Genomic DNA, 17,069 nt, shown 5'->3' on the forward strand with positions numbered 1-17,069 from the left:
TCACCCTGGGAAGAAGATTCTAGGAGGAAGTAAATATTCAACAGCAGTATAGGAACTGTCGACTAAGTTCTACACCCCACAGCTAGATCGGTCGTCTTTCCTAAAGGGCCCGAATATGTCCTAACAAGTGACGTCACTGCCTCGGCTAGAGATATCGTGGCACCCATTGGGTCACCCGTTTAGTATCAAGCAGTGTATCATTAGTTTCGATAGGTCGCTTAGTTCGTTCGACGACTCAAGAGATAGAGTTCCCCGACAACGGTGGCTCGGTGAATTTGTCTCCTGCCCACCGTGAGTGTATCCACGAGCGGAAGGATAGTGTCCTGTTCATAGATGAGTCCCAGCGTAACATGTAGAGTAATTCCCTAAGTCTAGTCATCTGTAGTGCCCATGAGAGGCGTTACAGTCCCACGGTTATTGCAAAAAGTGACCGATATGGTGGCTTCACTGTCCTCACCACAGAATAACCACGTACGTCAATGGGGGAACTGTGATGGATGCGGCCTATGTGGGCGACACCCTGCAACAGTATGTGTGCATTTTTCGTAGCGGAAATATGCATGGATGAATGAATGCCTGAAGTTTATGGATTCAGCTGCCTAGAGCGACCATTTCGCTCTGCAAACATAAAACTGACTAAACATGAATGTAACGGACGAGTTTCCGGGGACACGTTCGCTCTGTGCCCGATCTGAAGTCTCGTATACAGGAACAGTTTGCTCAGATTACACCGGAACTACTGTGAGCAATTGTTGATCACGTCGTTTTATAGATGTGTCCCCGGAAACTCGTGCATTTAGATATCTCCGGAGCCAAACGTCATACGGATTCAGATCATGTGATCTTGCAGGCCATGCATCTGGTAAATCTCTGAAGATAACACGGTCGTGGACGGTTGGATTAAGCAGATCTTTCACTGGGCTTGCGACACGATATGTTTCCCCATATCGCATGAAAACAGTGGTTTCCACACATTTGTGCTCATCCAAAGCAGGAATCACATGGTGTACAAGGAGGTCCTGCTAACACTGATATCGTGTAAGCGGCGGTTAATAATTAAGTCTACATTAAGCCTTTCTCACTCATTTGACCTATCCTGTCCGCGTCACATTCCTAATCCATTATATATGACAACGTATCTATACGTCTTTCTTGCATTCACAGGGTCAGGCTTGCACCTGGTAGCCAACTACTTTTTTCCAACTTAAATCAGTTCCGCATTAACGCATAACAATAGGTACAAATTTCGCTGTCATGCGATAATTACAGCTTGCACAAGATCTCTGTGAATAGCTGCCGTTTAATTATAACCACTCTTACTATATTCGTTGGCTACCTCTGTCGTGGAATGGCCCTGTCTGGTCGATTTACTGTACGCAGTACGCTGTGTCTTCTCGCCATACTTCCGTCAGGCGGTCGGCAGAACGTTTACGATCAGTGTCGTTGGATCTGGTCTTTAACATTTCAGGCGACAACCAGACCATGTGTGTTTTGACTGTAGCACAACACGGAAACCTGAAGATATTTAACGAACGAAACCGGTAGTAACACAATAAATGTTTGATAATACAATTGAGGTGGTTATCATTAATAATTAACTATTGCTCTATCACCTTTGCGGACTCACTGTGCTTTTAGAACTGAAAAGTGTGATACGACACGATACATGAGCATACTATAAACAGTGCGCAAGACGTCTGCCCCAATCTTCACCGGGTTTGAACTGTAGTTTCAATTTCGAGACCGATCGGAGATTAGAAAGAAAAAAACCTCGTATAATGTGACAGAGGCGGTTTGTGTGTGACTTTTTGTGTTAACCGATGCTCTCATTTCTTTAAACAACCATTAATTGTGCAGTATAAATTACATAAGAGGTATGGTTTGGCTGCCTTTTTATATAAACGTATTTTAGTTCTGTTTTTCATTTCCTACGGTACTTTATTGTATTAAGGAAGGATAGGTACAAGTCAATCAGTTGCAATTCCATTGGATTTTTATTACTCCTGCATATCCTGATTTCAGATGCAAATAGCCATCCTCAGCACGTTTGAGTGAATTACCATCCAACAAACTAGCAGCATTTCATGTCACTGTATGACTTTACTAATGCGTAGGCAGGAGGATTACTACATAATTTTAACCTCCAACTGAAAAAAATCTGTTTTTAGGCTTCCATATTTCCCCTTTGTAAATGTAAGTCAAAACTAGGTATTTTTCTACGATCATTGCAGAATTATCAGTGACAGACTTACAAATGTTTTCTTTTCCTGATTACACAAGAGATTGGTAGATGGTATCACTTGGCGTAGTGAAGACACCCATTATTTTTATAGTTCTTAACACAGATGCCAACTGCTATTTTTATTTAATATTCTTATGGGCTTTTCCTGCAGTTTGAAAATGTACATGATTTGTGTATTTGATAAAAAGAAAATAATCCCTTGTCTATGAATCGGGCGTACGTAGGAAGAGTATTTCACCAGAAGGCGCTCAACTTTACGCACTGATGGCGGGATATTAAAGACGTATCATGCTAATGACATCCCCTTTGCCAGTATGCTTGTGTCTTCATTCCATCTCATTTGACAGTCATCGTTCATCACTAAATATTTTGTGTTTACTATACCGCCTACACATTTATCATTTATATTTACGCTCTTTGCTTAAGTTCAGTGTTAATTTATTACATTCTGTCAAATTATAATCATCCTTGAGAGTTTCTTTCACCTTCTCTACTACTTCTGATATTTAATCAGTCAACAAAGAGAATTTTTTCACTTCGTCTAATGTCTGGAAAATCATTGCTTTACGCGATTTTATCAGATGAAGACATGATTCGAGACCGTGTCTTCTATATGAAGTAAATTGTTGATTGTGTACAGCAGCCAGCCACAATTTATTGTGAACACAATTAGTCCAAATATATTACCCTAAGGGACACCTATGTTAATATGTTTTTGGTCTGATAACTGTATCACTAAAATTTATTATCATCTAAGGGTGAGCTATCTCTACATTTTCACACCCCATTGTTCAGTTATGAAGGAAACCACACATTAGCTATTCCTCTTATACCTAATAATTCTACTTTGTTTAGCACGTAGTGTTTTGTGATCAAAAGTGTCAAAAGCCTTGGATGGATTTAATCATGCGTCTGCAGTACAGTTAATCCTTATCAGGAGCTGCAAGTCCCAATTTTTTTAAACACTGTTACGGTGGATATCGTACTTTTGTTACTTCGGAAACCAAACGCTACTTTCTTGAAAGGGTTATATTTATTCCGGTAACACGCTAGTCTTCCTGTCATAATTGATTCTAGCGAGAGCAGGCTTCGCCTGTCGGGGAACAGCGACCGTTATAAATTAAAATTATAGAGCAGCCACAATCTGTAACATTTCTTTATTTTGATGTGTGTCACTCGATCAACGAGAGCATCTTCTATATTCTTGCCAGTTCCTTTAACATGTATGAGATAGGAACCAGCGCCACAGACCTCATAAATTTTCCTTCTTGCATATTGCTCTACTAGACGCGGATTGGTGGACGTATCGATGAGATTCCTAGGCTGTGACTGCAGTCTCTTCTATAGAGTCACATCACTGCCCTTGTGCACATGAGTTTCTTGTGCGTTGTATTTTTGTCACATTTCAAAATTTCAGGATTTCCCTGTGTATCAGCAAATCCTCGTCCGTCCACTGGGTTAATAGTGAAGAAGTTGAAGTACTATTTTTTATTTCCAATGGTGGCTGGCTGCTGTACACAAGAGCCCTGAATTCCAACGACATTATTTTTTTAAGCGAAGAGGAGATGTTTGCAGCCAACCATTTTCTCCATGCTGATAGGTACCCATGGCAAAGATCACAGTTACTAGTATCTTCTATCTCCATAGTCGAAAACGTCATTATCAAAAAAGTAAACAGTGCCACTAGTCAATCGCGAACACGAAAAATGCACACTCCACCACATACTGAACATGAATGACTTCGTTAAGTTCTTCACGATCTTGAAGAAGCAAGAGCGGTGTTTTCGTGCAGACAACATTTTCAGTATACTCTAAACATTACTTTTCGCCTGATAAACAGTGTGTCATTGAGACCTATTGGAAGATATGGCACCCGTAAAGCAGCTGTACGTAACTTAACAGACGTAATGATCCTTATCCTGACAGTTATCGTGGTACAAGCGTAAGAAGCAATCATCTGGCCACATGTAGTTGCTGTTATGTTGGGTTGGGTTGTTTTGGGGAGGAGACCAGACAGCGAGGTAATCGGTCTCATCGGATTAGGGAAGGACGGGAAAGGAAGCCGGCCGTGCCCTTTCAAAGGAACCATCCCGGCATTTGCCTGGAGTGATTTAAGGAAATCACGGAAAACCTAAATCAGGATGGCCGGACGCGGGATTGAACCGTCGTCCTCCCAAATGCGAGTCCAGTGTGCTAGCCGCTGCGCCACCTCGCTCGGTGCTTTTATGTTGACACAGTGATTATTTCTAGAAACGATATCAGAAATTTTACAAGCAGGCAATGGAACAGTAACAACAATGACTGACCAGTGGGATCTAGCGTATCGAGAGTCTTAATATTCCTACAACCATACTGTATCGCACTCAGTCGGATGAAATAGAATACCACCTATGAAGCTGAATGTTTTCTTCTGTTGTTAATCTCATATTTTTCCAATTTAATAATTCTAAATTATTTGTATATACTACCAAAACTGTTTTTATGCAGTATTTTGGAAGAATTGAGAATACTAAATTGTGCAATCCGCTATTTTTTTATTTTTTTTATTTTTGGAAGGTCCAGTGAAGACTAAAACAACCGGAAGAAAAGCTGGACACCAGAAATCTATATATTATCAATCAGACACATGTAAAGCTTGGAAGCTGCTCTTATCCTCACTCAGAACTGCCTATTTTACGAAACAAGCAATTTTCTCCGTTTATGCCTCCTTAGTGATTAACTTTAATTAGCTTGTCTAACTTTCCACCAGAACGTGACAACATATAGTCTGATTCCATTATCATTGACTCTGTTACTATAATTGCCATTATTACTATTACTGTTATTATTACACTAGAGGAAGAGAAGAATTAACTTTGTTAACGGCGTTAATTAGAAACATATTTGAATGTAGTATTGAGAGGAATTATGAAAGTAAATTTTTCAAAGGCCATACCGTGGATACGCTAACAACAACCCAACAAGAAAACGCAGAATTTTTAGCAGCTGTATCTGATGAGCTCAAGAGTCGCTTGTTGTTCAGGACATAGATCTCGCTTACTAAACACTGAACACTTGACAGGATGGCGTCAACGAGCGCAATTCGTACAATTAGTTATGCGGACATGTAGAAGGTTGAATAGCCTATAGGTAGAATTGCCTAACAAGTCGCACAGGAGGTGTCGGCTGATTGTCAGAAGGAGGCGCACACTATCGTAGTCGTGATTCTTTGCAGCAAAGGCGTACAGATTTACGTATAGACCGGCGCAACAGCAGAGATGCCACTGTTGATCGCCTGGCGGCCGCAGTAAAAGAAAAAAGCTTTGCTCGGCGTGTCAGCAAGAGCCATCAGAAACTGTTTGTTGAGAGCTGAGTACTGAAGAAGGCCATCACTCGTCATCGTTTTGCAGCTTGCTTTAATGGTGTAATGAAATACGTAACTGAAAGGATGAATATTAATAGCTGATTCTTCCTTGGAGTCAGTCATAGTCATGTGTCATTGTTGAACTGACAATGATAGTAGTTACTACCGGAGTGTAACAAGAGGTAAAACACAGGAAAATCGGGAATGACCCTATGAATCTATGTTTAACTGAGGAAATACTGAACAATGTAAGATCAGGAGGAAGCAAACGCAAAAGGGTACGAATCTGTTAATTGTCGACACTTACTTACGGCGAGTAATACTACCCTTTATGGGAATGGTAATAGGGGTGGATAGGCTCACTTTGTGCGCTCAGTATATGTGACTAGAGGCATCAGATAACATGTTAAAGTCGCTGTTTCGGTAGCCATGCAGAAAACAGGCAGATGGCCGCTGTGTCCTAGCGGTTCTAGGCGCTTCAGTCCAGAACCGCGCTGCTGCTACGGTCGCAGGTTCGAATCCTGCCTCGGGCATGAATGTGTGTGATGTCCTTAGGTTAGTTAGGTTTAAGTAGCTTTAATTCCTGGGGACTGATGACCTCAGATGTTAAGTCTCATAGTGCCTAGAGCCATTTGAACCATTTGAGAAAACAGGCTGCAAAATTCTGCAGGTTGAGCTCAAGCTGAAGAGAACGATGTCGTCCTTTGAGCTCCGAGGTCATACTTGGATCATTCCAGTGACTGACAAAGAAGGTTGATCGTGTCATTTGAACGAAGCTCACAGTTTCCAGCACTATCCCCAGAATTGGCAGTAGCCCCCTGTTTCTGAGTCTAGTGCAAGATGTAAAAAACTAGTTGGCGAATGTCTAGACTTGTGCCATAATGTTGGTAACTGTAGGATCTCTCTAAACGGGACGAGTCTGCACTACCCGTCAGAGTCTGCTGCACAGGTAGCTGACCGCATGTGGTATGTACACAAATTTTTCCCATATTAGGTGACTTTCCATCTAGTAGCTGCAGGAGACAGTCAAGAACGAGTGCAAGATTTAGAGAAATGGTCCCCAAAGGTTATTATATCATAATCCTAGTGATCAAGTGCAGAATAATTTATATAAAAGGTACAGAGTCTGAAGCATTGCGAAAAAGAAGTAGGTCTCACATAATATTAGGTACATAAAACTAACTAAAACCCGAAATTAATAGCAAATCTAGGTGTAAATCAAAAGGACAGGGTAATGGTAAATGGAGGTGGTGTATCGTTGCAGTAATCAAGAAACTCAGATCCATCGAGACTGCAACTGAAACTGCATGTTTGATTGTTTGGGCATGACTAAGTATCTAATTGGATCTCTTTACTGACCAGCAGATTTACCCCCCAGATGTAACCTAAAACTTCAGAGGTAATCTCAACTCGCTAGTACGTATGTTCCTCAGTCGTCATCATTGGAGCACACTTTAATCATCCAGCGATCGATTCGAGTAATCATACATTTGTAAGTCGCGGGCGTGATACTATATCCTGAATAACAATACTAAGTACCAGGAACAGATGGTTCTAAAACTTACTCAATATGGAAGTAAATAAGATCTGATAGAACAAATGGCTCTGAGCTCTATGAAGATACCCACGTTGTAACTGATATCTGTGGCCAAGGGGTGATTGTGACAACAGTGGTTAAAGAAATACGTAGAACAACTAAAACATGTAGAAAGATTCACTTATTCATTAAAAAAGATAAAGAGGCAATGGATTCACGTCTCAAGGCAGAACTTGAAAAAATTAGCCTTGGTAGGATCTTGTAGAAGAACTGTGGCTGAAGTTTGAAAGAATGATTGACCAACTTCTGGAGAGATACGTACCTAGTAGAACAGTTCATGATTTGGGGGAGGAGGGAAACCTCTATGATATACAGTTTCTTTTAACAAACTTTTAAGAAAACATCATCTACTGCACAACAGCTATAAAAATGAGTACGGATAGAGAGATAGTAAATGAAACGCGTTTGGCTGACTACAGGGCTACGTGTGAAGTTTTCAAGACGGCCATAGCAAAATATTATCGAAAGATCTCTTGCAAAACCCAAAGAAATTTTAGCGGGTGTAAATTCTGACATTGGCAGAAATATTAGTGTCTAGATATCTATGAATGACACAGGAAACGAAACTGAGCGTATTAGTGCATAAGAAAAACTACTGAACTACTGGAAAGTTAGATGACAAAGGTAGTTGTGTCAGTGGGACTGGGAAACAGCTGAAACTGCTTCATTGAACAATGTTCTAAGGCCTGGTGGAATTGCTACAGATTCTATATAGAATATGCAGTTGACTTGGTCCCTCTTTTAACCATAATACACTGTAGATCTCTCGAACAAAAATAAGTTTCCAGTAATGGGAGGAAAGTACTGGTCGCATTCATCAACAAGAACAATAGAAGTGATCCACAAAATTATCAAACAATATCTTTGACAAAGATCTTTTATATTATATTAGAATATATTCTGAGCTCAGATTTATAAGATATCTCGAACAGACTGGCCTCTTCCATGACAACCAACGTGGACTTCGAAAATATGGTTCATGCGAAATGCAACGTGCACTTTTCTCACATGACATCCTGAAAAATATGGATCACGGATGTCAGGTAGTTATAGAATTTCCAGATTTCTAAAAAGCAAGACTTTCTATCTAAAGTAACAGTTTACGGGATATCGATAGTATAGGTGATAACTATCCAGCTCACTTTGTTTACATTGACATCACGCGAGAAAGCAAAAGTCCCCAACATGTGACGTCATAAGCTCACTCCTCTTATCAATTACATCATGATCCTTCTCAATGATGTCATTATCACCGCATGTTAAACCACATCCTCCACTCCATCTGCCCTCCCCCTCCCCATCTCCTCCACTCTGCAGCCAATCACAGCCTAGTATTTTAACAGACATTAAAATGAAACGGCCAATCGTCCCAGTAGGCCAAAGTTCATTAAAGCGAAACGGCCAATCTCAATACAGCCACAGAGCAACCATCTTGTCTGTACACAAAAGTATCCAAACAAACCGAATTTTATGCGACATCTTCAAAAGTGTTTATACAAAAAATTACATATAGGTTGCACCTAGCAGTATTTCCAATTTAAAATACGTCAGAAACCCACACACACACACACACACACACACACACACACACACACGCACAAACACACATACATACACATCCATTGAAATTGGTATCTAAAACACGTCTACGGACTGTCAAATTAAGTGCCTGGTTACTACTGCCACACAGAAATCCTTAAAAAACACACATGGCTAAAAAATAAAATCCTAGGCACGTACCTGAGATTTCCAATTTTTGGGCTACACTTGGTGTAAGGCATAAAGAAAGTTCAGGTTAAATATTTCTGATTCTAAATTGTTCTACTTCACAACATTAATTCATTGATTAAAGATTTACCAAAATACGTCAGCAATGTAATATATGCAGTGTTTATGTCGAATGCTCATCCCCTTACCCCCCCCCCCCCCAACGTCCTTCCATCGCCAGATTAACGAAGCCTCGGCGCCGCAGGAATCAGTCGAACCCTTCTGGTAATCAAGATGAGTCATAAATTTCTTTTCTCCCCAATTCGATTCTGTATCTCTTCATTAGTTATTCGATCTACACAAATAATTCAGCATTTTGCTGAAGTACCTTATTTCAAATGCTTCTATGATTTACTTGTCTGAACTGTTTGTCGTCCATGTTTCACTTCCGTACAAGAAACGAGAAGATTTCCGAACCCTTAAATTTATATTTAGTGTCAACAAATTAGTCTTTTTTTGGAAACGTTTTTCGTGCTATTGCTAGACAGCATTTTACATCCATTCAGCTTTGGACATCGTCTGGGATTTTGCTGTCCAAATAGCAAAACTCATCGACTTACTTTATATGACACTTCCTAATCTAATTCTATCAGCATGATATAATATAATTTGGCTTTCTTATGTTGACGTTCATTTCTTATTATATTTTCAAGATATCATCGATTTCGTTCAACCGCTCTTCCAAGTATTTTGTTGTGTCTGATAGAATTGCAATGTAACCGGCAAATCTCCTTCATTGCGTTCTCAACGTAAAGGTTAAATACAAGTAGACGCTACAACCCTGTCTTACTCTCTTCTCAACTACTGATTTCTTTTCATGTCCAGCGACTCTTATGGCCGCAGTCTGGTTTCTGTATAAGCTGTGGATAACTGTTCGCTCTCTGTATTTTATCCCTGCTACTTTCAGAATTTCAGTTCCACAGAAGCAGGTGCTGACAGGTTTGGATATAACCGAACTATCAGTTTAGGAAGTCAAGGCTGCAAAATACTAGCACGAATTATTTACAGAAAAATGGAAAACTGGTAGAAGCCGACCTCGGGGAAGATCAGTTTGGTTCCCGGAGAGATGTAGGAACACGAGGCAATACTGACACAAGTCGTATCTTGGAAGAGAGTTTAAGAAAAGTTAAACCTACGTTTATAGCTTTTGTAGATTGGAAAAAGCTTTTCACAATGTTGACTGGAATACCCTCTTTGAAGTTCTGATGGCAGCAGGGAGCGAAAGGCTATTTACAACTTGTACAGAAACGAGACGGCAGTTTTAAGACTCGAGGGGCATGAAAGGGAACCTGTGGTTGAAAAGGTACTGAGACAGGATTTTAGCCTATTCCCGATTCCTTTTAGTCTGTACATTGAGCAAGTAGTAAAGGAAACGATAGAGTAATTTGGAGAAGGAATTAAAGTTCAGGGAGAAGAACTGAAAACTTTGAGGTTTCCCGTTGTCATTGTAATTCTATTAGAGACAGCAAAGGACTTGGAAGAGCAGTTGAATGGTACGAAAGGAGGAGATAAGATGAACATTAACAAAAACGAAACAAAGGTAGTGGAATGTATTCCAATTAAATCAGGCAATGCTGAAGAAATTAGAATAGTAAATCAGACACTAAAGGTAGTAGATGAATGTTGCTATTCGGGCAGTAAAATGATTGAGCATGGCTGAAGTAGAGAGGATATAAAATGTCGACTGGCAATGGGGAGGAAAGCGTTTCGGAAGAAGAGGAATTAGTTAACATCAAATATAAATTTAAGTGTTAGGACTTTTGATATTAAAGTATTTTTCTGGAGTGTAGCCTTGAATGGAACTGACAAGTCAAGAAGAGAACAGAAGTTTTGGAAATGTGGTGATACAGAAGAATGCTGAAGATTACACAGGTAGACAGTCTAATTAATGAGGAGATACTGAATGGAATTGGGGAGAAAAGAAATTTGTGGCATGACTTGACTAAAAGAAGGGATCGGCTGATAGGACGCATCATTGTGAGACATCAGAAGATTACGTTTAGCATTTAAAGGAAGTGTATGTGTAGGCTGGGGTGGGGGGTAAACATTATAGAGGGAAACCAATAGATGAATACAGTAAGAAGACTGAGAAGATAAGACTTAGTGTCAATATTGTCTCGGCTGTTCCTAAAGTTCCCCGGAACCCAAGATCATCTTTCCCCAGTTGGTCTCCTCCCACTTTTTCGATTCTTCTGTAAAAAGTTTGTGTCATATTTTGTGACCAAGGCGTATTAAACTAGTGGTTCGGTAGCATTAACAGCTGTCGCGCCTGCATTCTTTAGAACAAGAATTATTACATTCCTCTTGAAGCGTGAGAGTATTTCTCGTGTTTTATTCATCTTTAAACATCAAGCAAAAGAGTTTTTTAATGGCTGGCTCTCCCAAGGTTCTCAATATTTCTGAGAGAAAGTCGTCCACTCCAGGAGCCTTGTTACGACTTATGACTTCATTTCTCTGTCAGATTCTTCTCGCAGTATATCTCCTACTTCATCTTCATCTACTTCACCTGCTCTTTCTATAATATTACCTTCAAGTTTGTTTCCCTCGTACTGACGCTCTACAGATTCCTTCCACCTTTCGGCCTACTCTGCTTTGCTTAGTGCGTGTTTGTTACCTGATCTATTAATGTCCATACAGATGCTTCTTTTTTTCAGGCCTCTTTAATGGTTCTCTATTCGGCATCTATCTCTCTCATAGTCATGCATACTTCGACTGCTATGCATTTCTCGTCTAGGTAATCCTGATTTGTCATTTTACACTTCCTACAAATTTCGTTTTTTAGACGTCTATATTCTCCTATGGCTGCTTAATTTGCTGCATTTTTATATTTTCCTCTTTCGTTAGTTACGTTAATAATTTCTAGTGTTATCCATAGATTTCTGTTAGGCTTTATCTTTTTGCCTTCACTATCTCATCTCTGAAACTTACACAATCTCGTTTTCTCGTATTCATTATTGGACCTACTTCAGTACAACCACTATATCATTTCATTTACACGTACATACATATTCCGTAAGCCACTATACCATGTATTGTCGTGTGTCCTATAGCACTACTAGTAACTCCCTTTCCAGTACTACTCATAAATGGAGCGTGTAAAAAGCGATTGTCCATAGGACTCCGTGCGAGCCCTTATTTCGATTACCTGGTCTCCGCGGTCCTTACACGAAATGTACGACGGCGGCACTAAAATTATTCTCCAGTTAGCCGCAAATGCCATTTTTCTAACTTTTCTCATTCTCGCAATCCCTCTCGGGATTCTCATTTGAGTTCACGAAGCATTTCCGTAATACTCGCGTGCTGATCGATCCTTCCGCTAACAAATATAACAGCATGCCTCTGAATTGCTTCCATGTCTTCCTTTAATTCGACTTGGTGGGGATTATAAAGAGATGAGTAGTACTCAACAATGGATCACATTAGCATTATATACGTGGCCTCCTTTATAGATGAACTACGCTTTCCTAAAATTCTCCAAATAAATCGGAGTTGAGCAATCGCCTTCCTTACTACCGACTTTATGCGCTTGCTCCACTTCATGTCGCTTTCCAGCGTTACGCCTAGATATTTAATCGAAGTGCCTGAGTCAATCAGAACACCAGTAATATTGTATTCAGTCATTACAGGATAGCTTCTCCTACCCATATGCATTAACTTAAATTTTTATCTACCTTTAGAGCAAGCTGCCATTCATCACACCATATAGAAATTCCAGATAACTCATTCTGTATCCACATACAGTCACTCAACGACAATACTTTTCCGTGCTTTTCTGCATCACCAGCAAACATTTGTTGATTGCTGCTCACCTTCTCCGTCAGATTGATTGCGTATGTACAGAAACCGTCCTATCACACATCCCTGGGCAATGCTGCGATACCCTTGTCCCTTATGAACACTCGCCATCCAGGAAAACGTACTGGGTTTGATTACTGAACAAGTCTTCGAGCTACTCACATACCGAGGAACCTATTCCTTATGCTAGGATCTTCGTTAACATTCTGCAGTGGGGTACGCAGGATATTGTGTGAGATAAGGTGAATCTGAGTTTCGCAAGAGTGACGCTTTCTAAATCCGTTCTGATTTGTGGACAGAACTTTCCTTTCTCAAGGAAATTTATTACATTCGAACTCAGAAGATGCTCAAGAATTCTGCAGCACACCGATATTAAGGATACTGGTCTATAATTCGACGGGTCCGTTCTGTTACCCCTTTTAAATACAGTAGTCGCCTGCCCTTCTTCCCAGTCGCTTGGGCAAGAGATTCGAGATACACTCAAGCCATTCCCGAAGAGTACTCTCTGAAAACGGTATTGGGAATTTCCTGTAGATAGACCGTTACTGACCTGATCAGAAATCCACGTCTTCCAGCCATCACACTTCACTGATTCTCATTATATCTAACCTCAACCTATCCATCCAACTTTGTGAATACAGTAATCTGTCTACTTGGTTAGGTAATTAAACATTTCATGCTCCTACCCGTAGAATGTCAGTTTTAGTTCTTCTCATGACAACATGTTGCTTGTTGGTTTTACCTTTTGATTAGTCAAATACAGAAATGGTAAGAGGTTCCTGTGGCCAGTTTTGGCATTTGCTCGGTCATAGTACTATCTAGATACGAAAGAAACGAATTATTTTACATTACGAATTAATTGTTGATACATACGTATTTGTGAGAGACCTTCTTCAACCATGAATTGGGTCTGTATCCAGAGACAGGGTACACAAAAATCTATGAACTCGATGACCATAAATGAGCAGTTTACTACAGATCGCTTCTCCGGAAGACGAATGCGGTGTATTTATTGCGCAACCTCGCGTAAAACTACATGCAGAATTTTTTAAGCCGCGGAAAGAAATTGTGCCACCTTGTTATTGTTGTTGTGGTCTTCAGTCCTGAGACTGGTTTGATGCAGCTCTCCATGCTACTCTATCCTGTGCAAGCCTCTTCATCTCCCAGTACCTACTGCAACCTACATCCTTCTGAATCTGCTTAGTGTATTGATCTCTTGGTCTCCCTCTACGATTTTTACCCTCCACGCTGCCCTCCAATGCTAAATTTGTGATCCCTTGATGCCTCAAAACATGTCCTACCAACCGATCCCTTCTTCTAGTCAAGTTGTGCCACAAACTTCTCTTCTCCCCAATCCTATTCAATACCTCCTCATTAGTTACGTGATCTACCCACCTTATCTTCAGCATTCTTCTGTAGCACCACATTTCGAAAGCTTCTATTCTCTTCTTGTCCAAACTGGTTATCGTCCATGTTTCACTTCCATACATGGCTACACTCCATACAAATACTTTCAGAAACGACTTCCTGACAATTAAATCTATACTCAATGTTAACAAATTTCTCTTCTTCAGAAATGATTTCCTTGCCATTGCCAGTCTACATTTTATATCCTCTCTACATCGACCATCATCAGTTATTTTACTCCCTAAATAGCAAAACTCCTTTACTACTTTAAGTGTGTCATTACCTAATCTAATCCCCTCAGCATCACCCGATTTAATTTGACTACATTCCATTATCCTCGTTTTGCTTTTGTTGATGTTCATCTTATATCCTCCATTCAAGACACTGTCCATTCCGTTCAACTGCTCTTCCAAGTCCTTTGCTGTCTCTGACAGAATTACAATGTCATCGGCGAACCTCAAAGTTTTTACTTCTTCTCCATGAATTTTAATACCTACTCCGAATTTTTCTTTTGTTTCCTTTACTGCTTGCTCAATATACAGATTGAATAACATCGGGGAGAGGCTACAACCCTGTCTCACTCCTTTCCCAACCACTGCTTCCCTTTCATGCCCCTCGACTCTTATAACTGCCATCTGGTTTCTGTACAAATTGTAAATAGCCTTTCGCTCCCTGTATTTTACCCCTGCCACCTTCAGAATTTGAAAGAGAGTATTCCAGTTAACATTGTCAAAAGCTTTCTCTAAGTCTACAAATGCTAGAAACGTAGGTTTGCCTTTTCTTAATCTTTCTTCTAAGATAAGTCGTAAGGTTAGTATTGCCTCACGTGTTCCAACATTTCTACGGAATCCAAACTGATCTTCCCCGAGGTCGGCTTCTACTAGTTTTTCCATTCGTCTGTAAAGAATTCGCGTTAGTATTTTGCAGCTGTGACTTATTAAACTGATAGTTCGGTAATTTTCACATCTGTCAACACCTACTTTCTTTGGGATTGGAATTATTATATTCTTCTTGAAGTCTGTGGGTATTTCGCCTGTCTCATACATCTTGCTCACCAGATGGTAGAGTTTTGTCATGACTTGTGTGCATTCAAATAGGTCATACAGTGAAGGTCACTAACTGAAAATAGTTGCTAATTACAGGGATTTGCAACATTGGTGTCGCTCTCTTGCGACATCGTACATCCCAGTTTTATTTCATGTGCAAAAACGTCTGCAGTTAACTGCTCGTCCATTGCCACTGAGTTGATCTATTGTAATTAAATATGCCTTAAGGCCAACCGCCCAGCACTGTGCTATCCTATTTCAGGTCTCTGAGTGAATGATTTGGCGCAATGGTTAGCTTACTGGATTCACACATTCAGTTCCCTGTAATGTCACTCTGACTTAGGTTTTTCTGAGGTTTCCCTAAATCACGTTAGATGCATGCTGGACTCGTGATTTTGTTCCCCATCATTACCATGTTCAAACTTGTACTCTGCCTCTATCCCTTCTTCGACATGTCGTTAAGCACTAGGAATGCTTTTTTTCGGTAACTCGGCACAAGAACAGATGCAATGCACATTTCATACGGAATAACCACACACACACACACACACACACACACACACACACACACACATAAACGTTCACATTGGTTACTAAATTTCTGTACATCGTGAGTAGAGGATTTCTGAGCTGCGAGCTGGTACCCTATGCCATTGCGTTCACTATGAGTCATACCCGTCACGTTTGTTAACCAGGAAGTGATAAGCAGTTTATTAAATGCGCTAGATACCACTTTGGGCCAATTATAGTCTTCAACCATGGATAAACTTCTCCAACCAACGTCCAGTTCAGGAAGATAGGGGTTCAGACCCCAGCACAAATGTCTTATTTACTTGAAGTGAATTCAGGATGTTTACCTTGACAAGGACATGTGAGAATGATTCCTCCATCCATTTCCAAATGATCCAGGGAAACTTTTGTAAGAACTTAAATGTCATTTCCGGTGAATAAACTTCCTGGGTGTCACTTAAGGTGTGACATCAGGTTATCAAATTATGTTTTAGAGTTCCTGGAAGTCATTCCACGCACAAATTACGAATACTCTCGTCCTTCACACTGCGATTCATCTATCTTAGTCACTACTGGTGCCGTAAGGTAGAGACGAAAACGGCAGCTCTTCGCTAGCTTTGAGGCAATGTGGTCACATGTAAACTGAAGCTCGCTTTGGCTCATGATTCCAGTCTCACTGAAATTCAAATTTTTAATGGCTCTGTTACAGATATAGAAATCTTAAGAAGACGTCTTCATCAAAAGTCGTCTCGCTGCTTCAAAAAAATGGTTCAAATGGCTCTGAGCACTATGGGACTTAACTTCTGAGGTCATCAGTCCCCTAGAACTTAGAACTACTTAAACCTAACTAACCTAAGGACATCACACACATCCATGCCCGAGGCAGGATTCGAACCTGCGACCGTAGTGGTCGCGCGGTTCCAGACTGTAGCGCCTAGAACCGCTCGGCCACTTAGGCCGGCTCGCTGCTTCCATCACTTCATAGTATTAGGGTGAAAAACGTATGATACTGTACAATTTATTGTGCCTCTTTCCACTTCTGATAACATAATTTTTGATTTTTGTCAATATACAGTTTTATTTACGAAATACCACAATTCCCTACTTGAGTATGACACAAGATACTTTTGGTTCCTTGGGGGTCACAGTACAAAATATGTCTCACAGTGACATGATTACGATAATGATATACCAGTTACATCCCTCTTTATATGACTTTTATTGAGTAAATCACAATGAGCTCATTTTGGTATATTGCCATCGTCAGGTGTCCTGTAAATATATTAATAAGTGATATTTTTGATATTGTAAACTGTAACTATGATCGTAAATGTATTATACAATCTAGTGGCGTTTTTGTCT

This window comes from Schistocerca serialis, chromosome 3 (genome assembly GCF_023864345.2).
Source record: "Schistocerca serialis cubense isolate TAMUIC-IGC-003099 chromosome 3, iqSchSeri2.2, whole genome shotgun sequence".
NCBI lineage: Eukaryota > Metazoa > Arthropoda > Insecta > Orthoptera > Acrididae > Schistocerca > Schistocerca serialis.